This window comes from Schistocerca gregaria, chromosome 4 (genome assembly GCF_023897955.1).
Source record: "Schistocerca gregaria isolate iqSchGreg1 chromosome 4, iqSchGreg1.2, whole genome shotgun sequence".
Taxonomy (NCBI): domain Eukaryota; kingdom Metazoa; phylum Arthropoda; class Insecta; order Orthoptera; family Acrididae; genus Schistocerca; species Schistocerca gregaria.
In genome coordinates this window covers 701,647,658-701,663,828 of record NC_064923.1, presented here as the reverse complement: position 1 = coordinate 701,663,828, position 16,171 = coordinate 701,647,658, and positions in this window count along the sequence as shown.

The following is a 16,171-nucleotide window of genomic DNA, read 5'->3' as shown; positions in this document are numbered from 1 at the left end:
GGAGTATGGATGTAGATGTAGATGTAGATGTAGATGTAGATGTAGAATTTATCGAACTACATCCGTTAATTCTGAAATTTAACGGAGACATTTATTCCCAAAAAGATGGATTAAGTATGGGGTGCTCAGTAGCTGGGTTGCTCGCTGATACAGCTATCAATCATCTGATAATTCATTACGGGCGGACTAAATTATAATCTACTGATACTTTGCTGTTAATAAAGAATAACACAGATGTCATGAATCCTATGGTATCCATTTTTAATGACTTGGATAAAATAGTTAAATTTACAAATGACGTTGAAACAAATAGATGCATTAATTTTTCGATCTCTAAATTCCGAATGTAAATGGTAAGCATATATGTAGCATCTTTCGCAAAAAAATTTGCACCGATGGTATTGTAGATTTTAAATAAAACCATCCTACTCAGCATGAGAAGGCATATTTAATTTTACCATCAATCGGGCGTTTAAAATACCTTTGTCAAAAGACGATCATGATGACGAAATGACAATAGTAAGACACATTGCAATAGTGAATAACTATCCACATGGCTTTGTAGGTAACATATACACTGAAGCGCCAAAGACACTGGTACAGGCATGTGTATTCAAATACAGAGTTGTGTAAACAGGCAGAATACGGCACCGCGGCCGACAACGCCTATGTGAGACAAGTGTCTCGCTCAGTTGTTAGATCGGTTACTGCTGCTACAACGGCAGGTTATCAAGACTTAAGTGAGTTTGCGTGAGGTATTGCAGTTGACGTAAAAGCGATGGGACACAGCATTCCGAGGCTGCGATTTAGTGGGGAATTTCCCCGTACGACCATTTCACGAGTACACCGTGCATATCAGGAATTCGCTAAAATATCAAATTTCCGACATCGCCGCCGCCAGAAAAAGTCTAGCAAGAAGGGATCAACTACAACAGATGAGGATCGTTCAACGTGACAGAAGTGCAACCGTTCCGAAAATTGTTGCAGATTTCAGTGCTGGGCCATCAACAAGTGTCAGCGTGCGAGCCATTCAACGAAACATCGATATGGGCTTTCGGAGCCGAAGGCCCACTCGTGTACCCTTGATGATACAAATCTTTACGCCTCCGCCTTGGCTGTTCAAACTGGTGAAGGCTCTGTAATGGTGTGAGTCGTGTGTAATAGGAGTGATGTGGGACTCCTGATACTTCTAGATACGACTCTGACAGGTGACACGTACGCAAGAATGCCGTCTGTTCACCTGCATCGACTCATGTCCACTGTGCAGTCTGACGGACTTAGACAATTCCAGGGGTACAATGCGACACCCCATATGTCCAGAATTGCTACAGAGTGGCTCCAGGAACACTCTTCCGAATTTAAACGCTTCCGCTGGCCGACAAACACCCCAACCATGAACATTGTTGAGCATATTTGGGATGCCACTGTTCAGAATAGAATTCTACCCCGTTATATTCTTACGGATTTGTGGACATCCCAGAAGGATTCATGGTGTGAGTTCCCTAAAGTATTACTTCAGACATTAGTCGAGTCCATACCACGTCGTGTTACGACACTTGTGCACGCTCGCGGGTGTCCCACACGATATTAGACAGTTTTGGCTCTTCAGTGTATAAGAACATAGCTAATAAAAATAAGATCGTTCCTTACAAAAATATTGTTGCAAAAGAAAATACTAGGTCTCTTATTTTACCTTTCTATGGTACCTATATTGGTACCAAGATTGCATCTTTTTTTATAAAATTTAATGTGCCAGGGTCTTTTGGAATCAGAAATAATATAGGATATATTTTGCAATACATTGTAGACACGAAAAATTTATTTCATGATTCGGAGTTTACGAAACTGATAGTCAATACTGTGGGATGTGTTATTTTAGCCAAACGGGAAGAACACTGGAAATTAGGTTTGGGGAACACATTGCGTTGGAAAGGAAGCATCCCACGTAGAGATCTAGTGTGGCTGCTCATTGACTTATAACAAAATATATGCTATCGACTTTGTCTGATGTGAGGTTGCTGCATAAGAGTGAGAAGGGCAGGTTCCTCGACCATCCCAGAAGAGCTGGAGATCTTTTGCCATCAGGAGAATAGTAGTTACAACCTGATTAAGGATCAGGTTATTATGTAAAATGCCCATTTTTGGCAATTATTTGAAAACTGCTTGCTTGGATACAGTAAAAAATACAACCTGACTTCTTGCCCATATGTAGCATCCATTGACGTAATTCTGTATGAGTACCACGGTTATAATATTAAATCCACATAACTTTTTATGTTAAATTGGTTTAGATGCATGTACATTGTTCAACAGCAATCCAGTATCTAATTTGTAGTGTACTTACAACTAAAAATCTGTATGATGTGGCCCAGAGAGCAGTACTCTGTACACACATTACGGATTGGCGAAGTTCACCAATGATCTAATATACGAGGGTAATCCCAAAAGTAAGGTCTCCTATTTTTTTATAAGTACATAGACCTGTTTATTTCTAAAGTGGTTTACATCGGTTTACAGCTTGAACATTTAGCTATTTTTCGACGTAATCACCATTTCTGTCGATGCATTTTTGTAGACGCTGTGGCAGTTTTTATATGCCCATGTCATACGAGCTCGCCGGCATGCTGTTCAGAAAGTTACGATACTCTTTTTCCACCCCATCGTCGGAGCTGAATTGCTTTCCGGCCAAATGTCCTTTTAACTTAGGGAACATGTGGTAGTCCTTGGGCGCCAAATCAGGACTGTGGGGTGGGTGGGGTATTGTGCCACTGAAACTGTTGCAGGAGAGCAACGGTTTGCCGAGCGATGTGTGGGCGAGCGTTGTCATGGAGAATGTGTACGCCCTTGCTCAACATTCCTCTTCTCCGGTTCTGAATTGCCCGTTAGAGTTTTTTCAGAGTCGCACAGTGTAAGGTAGCAGTATTTTGCACCTTACTGTAATATAATAATTGTTCAAAGACGAGTTAAATATCGGTTATTACATTATTTATCAGGCAATCAGCCTACTGAAATTAATGTAGAGAGTATCAGACGGCATAAGACGCGTATTAAATTTAAGAAATTCGCATGTTGCATGTAGTCGGGGTTCAGGTGATATTTCCACGGAGTTTGGCTGGAGCGGACGAGCGGAATTGCTCAAAGACGGGGCAGAGGGGTGCGGAAGTTTACAACCGACCATTACGAGTCGGCATACGAAAGCGTCCCACGGGGGGAGACGTGCCGCCGGAGCAGGTAGGCACCCATTGCGCGGACAACACATGCAGGGCTTCGAGGGACGCCCCTCGTTGGCGCTGGACGTTACGCCGACGCCACTATGTCGAGATGAGCTGGCGCCTAAGGGAGCCTTCCCACGAATGTTAACGTTTTCTGGGGCTTTCTAAGAAACACGGTTAAGCTAGTGCAATGACCTTTACCCGCGCGAGGGCGAACAGAGAGACACGATTGGTCGGTTCAATTCTGAACGGAGTTTCAGTTTGTTCCAGAACATTCTAAGCACAGTAAGGCGCAGAATGTTTTAATTGGCTGGAAGAAGCCAGGAAATAATAGTGGGAACAAACTGTGCTGGTCTAGAGCCACGGGATCGGCCAGCTCGAAAAATAGCGTGGGGATGCTTATTTTGCAGAGGGAAGCTTTTGGGGCTGTTATAGAGGAGAAGCGTCTTAGCTCCTGTAGCGAGCGGACGTCGTGCTTTCGGCTCTGCTGTAGGAGACTTTTCAGTGCGCAGTTTGCCAGCTGCAATTGAAACTAGTGTTCAGTTAGGGGTACTATCATGTTTTACTGTTAAGAGACAGGCTGATTCTGCTAATTACGGTAGCAAGTTGATGACATCATTCGTGGTGACCGTCGGGTGACTGCAGATGAAGTGTGTCGCATTATTTCTCTTAGTAAAGGCAGTGTGATCACGATTATTAAACAATTGGGGTACTCAAAAGTTTGTGCACGGTGGGTTCCAAGAATGTTAACCGATCAGAATAAACAGGCAAGGAAAACAATAGCCTCCCAACACTTGCAGCGCTTCCGTTTGGAGGGAGATGAGTTTCTGAAAAAAATTGTGACCGGGGACGAAACATGGATGCATTTTTTTGAACCCGAATCAAAGAGGCAGTCAATGGAGTGGCGTCACACAAGCTCGCCGAGGAAGAAAAAATTCAAAACTGTGCGATCGGCAGGGAAAGTTATGGCAACAGTTTTCTGGGATACAGAGGGTGTGATTCTGGTTGATTTTTTGGAGCAGGGATGCACAATAAATTCTGTTCAATACGTCACAACCCTCAAAAAACTTAAAGCACGTCTTCAGCGAGTTCGCCCAACAAAATCAATGGCAGATGTTCTTCTTTTGCATGACAATGCAAGACCACACACCAGTCGTCACACCTCTGACGAGATTGTCAAAATTGGATGGGAAGTTTTGCCTCATCCCCCATACAGCCCTGACCTGGCACCATCAGACTTCCATCTGTTCGGGCCACTAAAAGAAGCTCATCGTGGGATTCATTTTGAAGATGAGGAGGCCGTCAAAACATCCGTGCGTCAATGGCTTAGGAAGCAGAGCTGTGATTTTTACCGTGCTGGGATACATGCCCTTGTTCAAAGATGGACCAAAACTGTAGAGATGGGCGGAGATTACATTGAAAAATGACAAAATGATCCTCAATGTTGTGGTTTTCAACCTATGTAATTGCATTTAATTGCATGTAATTGAATTTAAATTTCCTGACAATTAAACGTAGAAAAAAAATAGGAGGCATTACTTTTTGACTGACCCTCGTATAATTATTTCCTGTCAAGGCACATACAGACATATTTTATATGTGTGGTGCCTGTTCTTTCAGACATCTCGAAAGGAGAACTGTGTGTACGAGAGATGGGCGAGCCTCTCCTGAAATGGTTCAAATAGCCAGATCCTTCTAAGGCGTGAGTGTTCAGTGACTCGGAAAAAAAGGAGCGTTAGCTCCTAAGATCTAAAATTTCTCTCTGGAGACACTGACGAGCAGAACGAAGATTTTGTGTCGGGCTGGTAATACAACGTCCCACGACACATGTTGAAGGGAATGATTCTGAAGCTGCAGAATATGCGCTATAGACTATGTTGTAATGTTGTTGCTTAATTTTTTCTGAAAGCGGTGCTGATATTCAAGACCATAAAGTGGGTCAAAATCTGCGAGCTGTTTGGGGAAGTTAACCTTGCATTACTGAGCAACTGTTTCACTAGGTATCCAGTCTAGCTTACCAAATTCACAACCAGACTAACATCAACTATAAACTGTTAATCGTCATACGAGAACCGGTGATATATATATATATATATATATATATATATATATATATATATATATAAAGAGAATTTAAATAAAAAGAAATAAATCAGTTTATATTTGGAAATTTATTTTAACATTGAACATTGAAATTTCAGCATATTAAACTTGATTCATAACTAAACTGGTGCCTTATTTAGGACTGTGAAAATGTGAGTTTGTAATCTTACAGAACACATCAAATATGGAGCCAAGATTGGGAGACTGCATACAACACTGCATTCATAAAATAACACACGAAGAACGTTGAAATATATGCAAGAGGAAATTAAACAGAACCTACCGATTCAATTTTCACCCAAAGAAGTTACGTTCGTAGCGCAATCCTGTCGGTCATGAAATTACCACACGCTGGTATACTAAATTCATACTAACTCTCTGTGAAATCTTCCCGAAAAGAATAGTTGAGAGCTACTTCGATGATTACACCACATGCTTCATGTGGTCAACTTGGTTTACACAAAGAGTGTAAATCCACAATAATTTTGATAATTAAAATAAATTAGATCGAAAAGGAATTTACAAAAGAAAAACCTCATACTGGTTACTGTCTTCTTACTATTAACCTGATGGGTCAAACAATTCTATAAGCACGTGGTACTGGTCTCACAAAGTACACCCCACGTGGGTTGAACATAAAGAAAAGTTGCTATATTGAAAAATATTGTCAAGACGAGACGTTATAATCTCACACACATTCGCATTTAAGATTGGTGATCTTAGTTAGCGTTACTGATCAACACGTGGTTACACTTTACTCACAAAGTAGTGACAAAGCAAATACTGGAAGATATTCTGAACTTCACACTCGAAATACACTGTGTTGCAATTTAAGATAACATTAGATATTTCAGAGCTAAATCTGAAATAAAGGTGATTAAATTTTCAGTTAGGCTGAACTTAAGAAATCCATTGTCCTACGCAGACACGCGCTTAGCCGGAGATCTTACCACTTCAGACGCTCGCCGCGGACAGACTGACCTGCGCTCCTACCGAGCGTGCTTCCCGATACAAACGGAAGTGACCAGAGAGGCAGCTTCCTGTACCAACATGACAAGGGACGGACAGGACCATAATAAGAATAGAAACCTCTTTGCTTCTAGAAAGCGTAGCTACCTGTTACGACGTTGGTCCTACTGTTCTCTAGCAGCAGGCTTGTCTGTTACTATCAAACATGCAACTAGAAATACATTTGCTCATTCATCCTCTCACACAGAAGGGAAGGGGGATGACAGTATCTTATCATATACAGTATATAAAAGAAAGCGGATGTAGGTTCCGTATGAGACTGTGTGACATGAATTACATATAAACTGTGTTTTAAAGTGTAGTAGTGTGACAGATCGTTCTTGTTTATGTGTAAAAGTAACACGTTTCACTGCTCAGTCTCCTCCCAGATAGTCAGAAACACCACAGTAAATTTAGAAGAGGAATTTATGCTATAAATTATAACAGATTTAAGAAATTAACATGAAAGGTATCCAACAGAGACCTTTCAATGTGCATATGCGGATTTGCAAATCTTACTAATGTGTGCAGTTTTTCTCAGCCATGAAAAAAATAGAAAATGAAGAAAGATATATTATTCAGAACACTTCATTAATGCACAAAGCACTGTCCATCTTATACCGCATTTAAACGATATCTGTTGACAATGTACTAAGGTTGTAGAGAAAGTGAAGAAACAACTATTTGATATAGAACACTTGTGCTCTGTCAAGTCAGGAACGAACTCAGATTAGCTTCAAATACTACCTATGGTACAGCATGTGCATGTCATGCAGAATTTTTAATATTCTCTCACTCTGATCACGAAGTGACTGTTCCCTACTGCTCAACAGCTGATTTCAATCGACAGCTGATCCCACATGATGGGCCATTCTGATAGCTGGCTGAACCAACATGCGGGCAATTCCATCTGCCAGCCAGTCCCACCTGCTGGTTGCTCCCAATCACCAGTGAATCCAATGCACCAGGCAAACCCAACCGCCAGCCAGTCCCACACATTGGCTGATCCTTATCACCAGCTGACCCATGCATCAGGTAATCCCAATCACCAGCTGGTCCTACACTACATCTGATCCCAATCACCAGCTGATTTGCGCAGAGTGGATTACAAAGCAACTGCTCTCTATACTCTTGGCTCACCCACTGATTTAGCTTGTAGCTCGCTTGCTTGATTTAGTTTGACTTTACTGTACCTTGTTCTCCATCATTATAACAGTATTCACTGTACGTGCTTGAGCACTGTCCTGCTAAATGACGGTCAGGTCCCGCAGAAAGTGTTATCACTTCTGTCTCTAAGATGGTCGTAGGTTGTGTTCAAAAAGTGAACAGCATAGGGACAGAAGTGATGACACTTTCTGCAGGACCTGACCATCATTTTGCAGGACAATGCTCAAGCATGTACAGTGGAAGCTGTTACTGATTTATTTGACTGATGGGGCTGCTCAGTGCTGTACCACCTACTGCATTCCCCTGACTTAAGCCCTCGTAAGTTCAACTTGATTTCTAAACTGAAGGAAACACTTCACGGCATTAGCTTCGGAACTGCTACAGATTCGTCGGGCAATAGACCGCGCTGCTCGAACTGTCAACACAACTGGCACTTCTAAGAGTATCATACGACTTCCACATTGCTGGCATCGAGTTACATACAATGCTGGTGGCTACTTTGAAGGTCAGTAAAACTTTGAGACACGTATCTATTTTGCAGGAGCTGTAAATAAATATTGGCACTATTAAAATTCCAACCTAATTTTTTTTAACAGAATAGAAAAATTTACTAATCGAAATAAAGGAAAAATGGGGCACATGAGCAAGAGGGATAATTTACAACATTATCTGGAGTTAGAAGCGGCGAGTAAGGCAACTGTGTCTTGTCATTCAGTGCAAAGAAGCTGTAGTGCTGTCTTTACCTTTGGGAAGTAAGTTTCCAACAGAGTTATGCACTTAAAGCGATGTTTCTAAGTTCTTGGCTCTAAGGTTTCTCGCTACAATCAATGAGACGTTTCCTAATTGTGGAATTGTGCACCATTTATTGCGATCTTGATGTTGTGAGTCGAGTATAAGGTAAAAAAGAGAGTATATCTGCTTTTTGCACATTATGGAGTCCACCGAGATAGAAGGCTTGCCATTGTTTTATGCCGTTTGTTTGACTGCACTCAATACTATTTGGAAGATATCGTATCATTAAGCGAAGGGCACTATGTTTATGGGTCCCTGGTTGCTGAGAAGTGGCAGGTGTTACAATATATTCAGAAGTAGATTTCCTACAAATCTTGAAAGTATGAACAAGATCACTGATATCCGTTATCAGAGCTACATAATTTCTACAGGTACTACAAAACATCATTGTGAATATTATACTGTCATATTTAGAATTTATCTGCTTGAGAAGTTTTGAAGTTGTCTGCTAATACCTGTCCATAAGCACAACACATCATCAACATACCTAAACCAATATCCAACTTCGGATACTTTCTAAAGAATGGTTTTCAAAATTTTCCATGAAGGTTTCAGTAAGGACTAGACTAGAAGACGACCTCACAGCTAGGCCATCCAGCAGTTTGAATATCCTGCCACTGAAACAGAAATAATTTTGTGTTTAGCAAGTTTGTGTAACTAACCTCATGTAATCTATGACAATTGGACTAACTCCTGATTCATTTAGTAAGTCTGTATAATGTTTAGGCATTCCTGAACAGATATATTAGTGAATAAGTTACTAACTTCAAAAGAAACTAGCTAAGGGGGAGTTGCTTGTCTTTTATCCTTTTCTCTAAGTCAGCTGTATTAAGAATACCATGACTAGGTTCCAACTTGACTCCAGTCCCACAAAGGAAATACTGTTGTCATAATGAACAAATGTGACTGTGTTAACAAAGTGGACGATTTCCTAAACTCCACTAGTTTCCAACAGATGCAAAAAGATTCAACACAGTCTTATGGCGACATAACTAAATGTGTTATCATAAAAGTAAAAAATTATACTCTGATCCCACTTTCTCACCAACATGAATCTTATAGCCCTCAGATACTTTGGCCCCGTGAATTCCATAAAGATCGTATCGCAATCTGCCCTGTGGTGTCTTCATTCTCAGGTGCATGTTACAAATTAGCTAGAGAAAATAAACCACTCTTTTCCAAGGTTGGATAATGGTTTAGGTATGTTGATGATGTGTTGGTTTTACGGACGGGTACTAGCAGATTACTTCAAAAATTCTTCCAGCAGCTAAATTTTGAACATAGCAGTATAAAATTCACATTGTAGTTTAGAAGCAACTGCATAAATTATGTAGTTCTGATCATAGACATTAGTGATCACATTAACACTTCTAAGATTCATACGAAACCTACCATTGCAGTACCTGCCAATTCTCAACACCCAGAGACCTATAAATTGCTGCCTTTCGTTCAATGATACATCGCCTAATATCCATCTCCATGAGTGAAGACAACTTCCAAATGAAATTAACTGTAGTCAGACAAACAGCATCAGACAATGGCTACCCTTCTACATTGGTGGTCTCCATAATGTACAGCAGGCAGAAAGAACAGATGTAATCACTTCTGTATCCTCTTCTTGACACAGAGCTTCAAGAATGTAATAAATGGAGCACTCAGTTCCACATTTAGGAGAAATATTACTGAATGTAGCCAGGAAGCTTAAATCCAGGAACTTAGAATCATTTAATGTGCGAAGCATTGTTGTAGACCTATTACTCAATGGTATAGGCAACACTCCTGCTTTGGACAATTGTGGAATATGTCAAATTACTTATAATTACGGAAAATTCTATATAGGTCAATCTGGCAGGGCAATGTGCACCCGCTTGAAGGAACACCAAAGTAGTTGGAAACTTAGGAACGGAGACTACCTTTTTAGACAATCTGTTCCGGAAGCCTATAGCCGACTGGGGTGGCCGAGAAGGTTCGAATCCTGCCTCCGGCATGGACGTGTGTGATGTCCTTAGGTTAGTTAGGTTCAAGTAGTTCTAAGTTATAGGGGACTGAAGACCTCAGAAGTTCCATATTGCTCAGAGCCATTTGAACCATTTTTGAATGCCACAGGTATAAAGTGCAACACTAAGTATTACATCACACCCATAAAGGAAGGAAGATGCACTACCCTGACATAATGGAAATTAATAAATATATGTTCCTATACTGAAGCTTTGTACTGAATGACCCGACACAGTTATCTTACTTGCCACTTTTAACTCCAGGCCATGTTGTAAATCAACCTTCTTGCTCTTGTGCCCCATTTTCCCTTTATTTCAGATAGTAACATTTTTGTTATCGTGTTAAAGAAAATTCTTTACATAATCACTGCTGCTTCACTTACCTGATTAATCTCACTACTACATCTTATATTCCGTAATTCAGAACCTATTAAAGGCAAGACTATCTATCTCTCAGCCACACCCTCGGAACGTGAAATCAATGTTTTCTGTTCAGTTTATTTTCGTCTATGAACAATTGTTTCAATTTGTATATAATTCGTTAGATAATGTGTCACATATTTTATTTTAGTTACATAATCCTACATGGCATTTACATTGAATTAAGTGCTCTAGTTTTTGCTGAATTACGGTTAACATTTTTCATCTCTGGAAACGGAAGTACTCTGTGGATGAAATATTTAAAAATCTTTAATCCCGAAAAATTTCAGTGCACCATAAATTTATCTTTGTACCTGAAGATGGCGTAACAGTCAAAAACCGATTTGGGAAATAAATAATAAATATTGTAGAATATTACACCAGTGTTGTGCGTGTTTTCATTCGTAACGAAAAAATATTTTTTGAATAAAGCTGAGTATGCATTATTGAACGGAGTTGCACGAAAAATTGTAGCATGCACAGACAGAACGTAGCGTCAAAAAAAAACAAAAAACTATTGATTTAAAGAAAAGTACATTACGAAATGCATCAACAAGGTAATATTCCAGATTTGGCTTGCTTTGATTGCCTTTTTGGGCTAAAATGGTAACGAAAGTTTTAAACTGATAAATCAAAACTGAAAACAAAATTAATAGGGGTTGAAATTTTCCTCTGAAGTCTGTAACTTCTAGGTAAGTGAGAAGAAACACATGGTTAGTATACTTTTTTCTGTAGCGCTTTTCGATCAATTCTCGAAAATCGCGTCACGAAAAGACATTTTGTATGACAAATAAATCAGTGAAAAGTTATTTTCCTCAGTAGCAGCAGCGCTATTGTACTAACTTACGAGCGTCGAGCAATATTGCAGAACATATTCAATATCTATGGAATAGAGGAGTCACCAGAGTTGTCGTACAGTGAATACAGTATTCTGTTGTCTGCATTGAAATGTAGAGACACAATTTTATATCCGAATTACGACTCACATGTTCTCAGATATAAATGTTAGCCGCTTAACATTTGACACTTGAGTTGCGCACATGAAAATTAGTCGGAATAAATTATTTGCTCTGTAGCACAGTGTGCGCTAATATGAGACTTTCTGACGGACTGAAACTGTGTGGCGGGCGGAGACTCGAAGTCTGAACCTTTGCTTTTCTCGAACAAATTGTCTACCAGCTGAGCCTATCTGTGCTCGATTCACGACACGTCCTCACAGCTTTACTTCGGGCAGAACGTCATCTCCTAGCTCTCAAACTTTGGAAGGTAGGAGATGAGGTACTGGAGGAAATAAAACTGGGTGGATAGGTCGTGAATCTTGCGTGGGTAGCTCAGTAGGTAAAGCACTTGTTCGCGAAAAGGAAAAGTCCCGAGTTAGAGTCTCGGTCCGCTATACAGTGTTAATCTGCCAGGAAGTTTCAAAATTTAGTCATTTTGTTTGAACGAGATCTGCTCTGCCACAAGAAACGAATAGTGTATTGGATGGTTACTCGTTCGGAAAAATGAAAGCGTCATGAAACAGTTCATTAGATATTGGTTTCACAAGTAATTTCCCATTCAAATAGGAAAAATATTTCCCTTTCTATCAGGCTACAGCCAAAAGGAATGTTAGCAAGAGAAATAAAAGTTCGACACTCTGCCGACCGAATTTATTTCTTATCAACATTGGGGTATTTGTGAAACATCTATTTTTATTTGTATTCTGCCTTCCAATTTTCCTCATTTTGATAGCCACAGAGACGTTTAAAAGTAAGGTTAGATTAGATTAGATTAGTACTTGTTCCATAGATCATGAATACGACACTTCGTAATGATGTGGAACGTGTCAGGTTAATAAAATGTGTCTATACAAGATATTACATTACACAAAATATTACATGATACTCAATATTTTTTATTTTTATTTTTATTTTTTTGGGTGGGGGGGGGGGGAAGTTGGGAAATTACCCACTTCCTATATCAAAAAATTCACCTAATGAGTAGAAGGAGCTGCCATTAAGAAATTCTTTTAATTTCCTTTTAAATCTTATATGGCTATCTGTCAGACTTTTGATGCTATTAGGTAAGTGACCATAGACTTCTGTGGCAACATAATTTACCCCCTTCTGAGCCAAAGTTAGATTTAACCTTGAGTAATGAAGATCATCCTTTCTCCTAGTGTTGTAGCCATGTACACTGCTATTACTTTTGAATTCGTTCGGATTGCTAATAACAAATTTCATAAGAGAATATATATATATATTGTGAGGCTACAGTGAAGATTTCTAGCTCTTTAAATAAGTGTCTGCATGATGATCTTGGATGAGCTCCAGCAATTATTCTGATTACACGCTTTTGTGCAATGAACACCCTTTTACTCAATGAGAGTTACCCCAGAATATGATGCTATACGAAAGCAGAGATTGAAAATAGGCGTGGTAAGCTAATTTACTGAGATGTACATCGCCAAAATTTGCAATGACCCTAATAGCATAAGTAGCTGAACTCAAACGTTTCAGCTGATCTTCAGTGTGTTTTTTCTAGTTCAACCTCTCATCAATGCATACACCTAGAAATTTTGAATACTCTACCTTAGCTACCGATTTCTGATCGAAGTCTATATTTATTAATGGTGTAATTCCATTTACTATGTGGAACTCTATATACTGTGTTTTGTCAAAGTTTAATGAGAGCCCATTTGCAGAGAACCACTTCATGATTTTCTGAAAAACATCGTTTACAATTTCACCAGTTAATTCTTGTCTGCCGGGTGTGACAGCTAGTATCATCGGCAAAAAGTACCAGCTTTGTATCTTCGTGACTATAGAATGGCAAGTCATTAATTTATATTAAGAACAGCAGAGGACCCAAGACCGAACCTTGCGGCACCGCATTCTTGATTTTTCCCGAGTTTGAGAAATCACCGGTTTTTATCATATATTGTGAACTGTTTATTTCAACTTTCTGCAGCCTTCCAATTAGGTGTGATTTAAACCGTTTCAGCACTGTCCCATTCATACCACAGTACTTGAGCTTATCTAGAAGTATTCCATGATGTACACAATCAAAAGCCTTTGATAGATTACAAAAATCCCAATGGGTGACTTCCGGTTACTAAGAGCATTTAATATTTCATTAGTGAAAGTATATATAGCATTTTCTGTTGAAAAACCCTTCTGGAAACCAAACTGACATTTTGTTAAAACTTCATTTCTACAAAGGTGTGAAGCTACTCTACAATACATTACTTTTTCAAAGGTTTGTAACGCTCTTGCATTTAGATTTCAGTGTACGTCTTTACCTCTACATATTACTAATGTGTTTTTCCTGCCTGGATCGTTACTTTCCTTTTTGGTCCCAGATCACTTGCACGATTCCTGGAACCTCTGTACCTTCAGTACTTATTCAACCTCTGCAGGCGGTGGGAGCTTGGCAGCGCCTCTCCAGCAAGCACGTAACAGGCAGGAGAGCCGGAAGACATTGAAGCCCGCGCCATCCGTTTGCAGCCGAGGTCTCTGAGTGTTTGCTCAGCGAAACAAGAGAGGGATTACTCGCCTCTTATTGTGGCCCTTGTCGGCTTGGCAAAGCCTTTATCGCCGGACGTGTGGTCCGGAGTAATGACACGTTATTGGCCACGATTCTTCCGAACGCTGTAGCTTATTTGCTACAGGCTGGCTGTGATTAATGTGATTGCTTGTAATGTGACACATGCTCAGCCATACAAGGAGGCAGCGACCGCAGATGACTGTCATTATAAAAATTAGCATGTGCTGTCCGGCGGTGAACACGTGGACTCGACGTGATCACACACGGCGGCGCGGTTAACCGCTGCGGGCAGGCGCCGAGCAACTGACCCTCCGCAAGGAACCCTCCGACAAGCGACTGAGCACTCCAGGTTCCATCTTTCACAGCCACATGCGTTTATAGTCACGCTTGAGCGAGTTCACATTTGTACGATACAAAGCGCAGCAATGCTGAAAAAACTTTTAAAGTAAGATACTAGGTGAACCATACTAAACAAACGCACAAGCGTTTGTTAAACGCATATGGTTAAACAAACTACAGCGTGCACACGCTTTATTCAACATGTAAACGTCGCTTCAGATATTCAGATTTAGGTTATGATGTGTTCAGTATGCCTGCCAACATTGGCGATGATGTGGCGCAGACGAATAGCGAAGTTCTGCACGACCCGCTGAAGTGTCGGAACATCGATACTGTCGATGACCTCCTAAATGGCTGTTTTCAGCTCAGCAGGATTCTTGGGGTTATTACTGTACAACTTGACTTTAAAATAGCCCCACAAAAAGGAGTCGCATGCGTTTAGATCCGGATAATATGGCGGCCAGTGGCCTCTGGGTACCCCAGAGCCACAATGCGGTCCCTAGAGTGCTCCTCCAGGACATCAAACACTCTCCTGCTTCGATGGGCTAGAGCTCCGTCTTGTATCAAATACATCTTGTCGAAATCAGGGACACTTTCGGCAATGGGGATGAAATCATCTTCCAGAATCTACATCGAGCCATCAAGGAATATCGTACCGATTATACCGAGACTGTGACATTTCACGACCCGTTGAAGGTGAAGACACTTCTCGACAGCGACACGCGGTTTCTAAGTCCTCTGTATGCGCCAATTTTGCTTACTGACGAACACGTCCAAGTGAAAATGGTCTAAGTCGCTAAACCAAACCATACTAATTCCCATCATGGCCAGTGGCCAACCGTGTGGATTGAAAGTCAGAGGTTATGTCGACTTGATTTCATACAGTTCAATAGCTGTCACCCTGTCCATGCTCTACACGCCACCAGAAGATATGTAGCAATAATCTTCGTTGTCACCCTTACTGGATGGGAGTTTGGATAGTCGTGGTGTGGATAACATTAGTACATGGGTATCCTTCTGGGCAAACCGTACGCCTATTACCACTTCTAAGGGAACAGTTAGCGATACTGCGATGCATTGAACCTAACTCTTACCCATCATTACTGGCCCCAAGACAACAGGTGGCATGGGTGTGCCCCATCAGCTAGGGAGTGGGGTGAGCTTTTGGCGTCCACAGACATGCGTATAGGCAGCTAGTCTGAGAGATCGCCTCCTGAAAACGGGTCACGGCGTCGTTCCATAGAAGCGAATGAGGTCTCGAAGTAGTTATGTAATTGCCAATATTCTGTGATTGCAAACATTATTGTTTATCTTTACGACGATCCAACTTAGTCGTCACGGGCAGTAGCTAACTTCAACGGAAATATGAATAGCGTGAGTGAGAATGTACTATGAGTGAACTTAAGATCAGTGTAGGGACATTTTAATGAAGTCAAGATATATTAAAGCAAGTGTTAAGTATAAACTGTTCAATTTCAGAAGTCATTATTTATCATAGTATGTTCACTGAGTGATGTTGAAGATTGGAAGCAACAGTTTGAGAGGACACATGTCACAAAGGCACACAATTAAGAACGTTATTACAGTGATATTCACCACACGTATCCC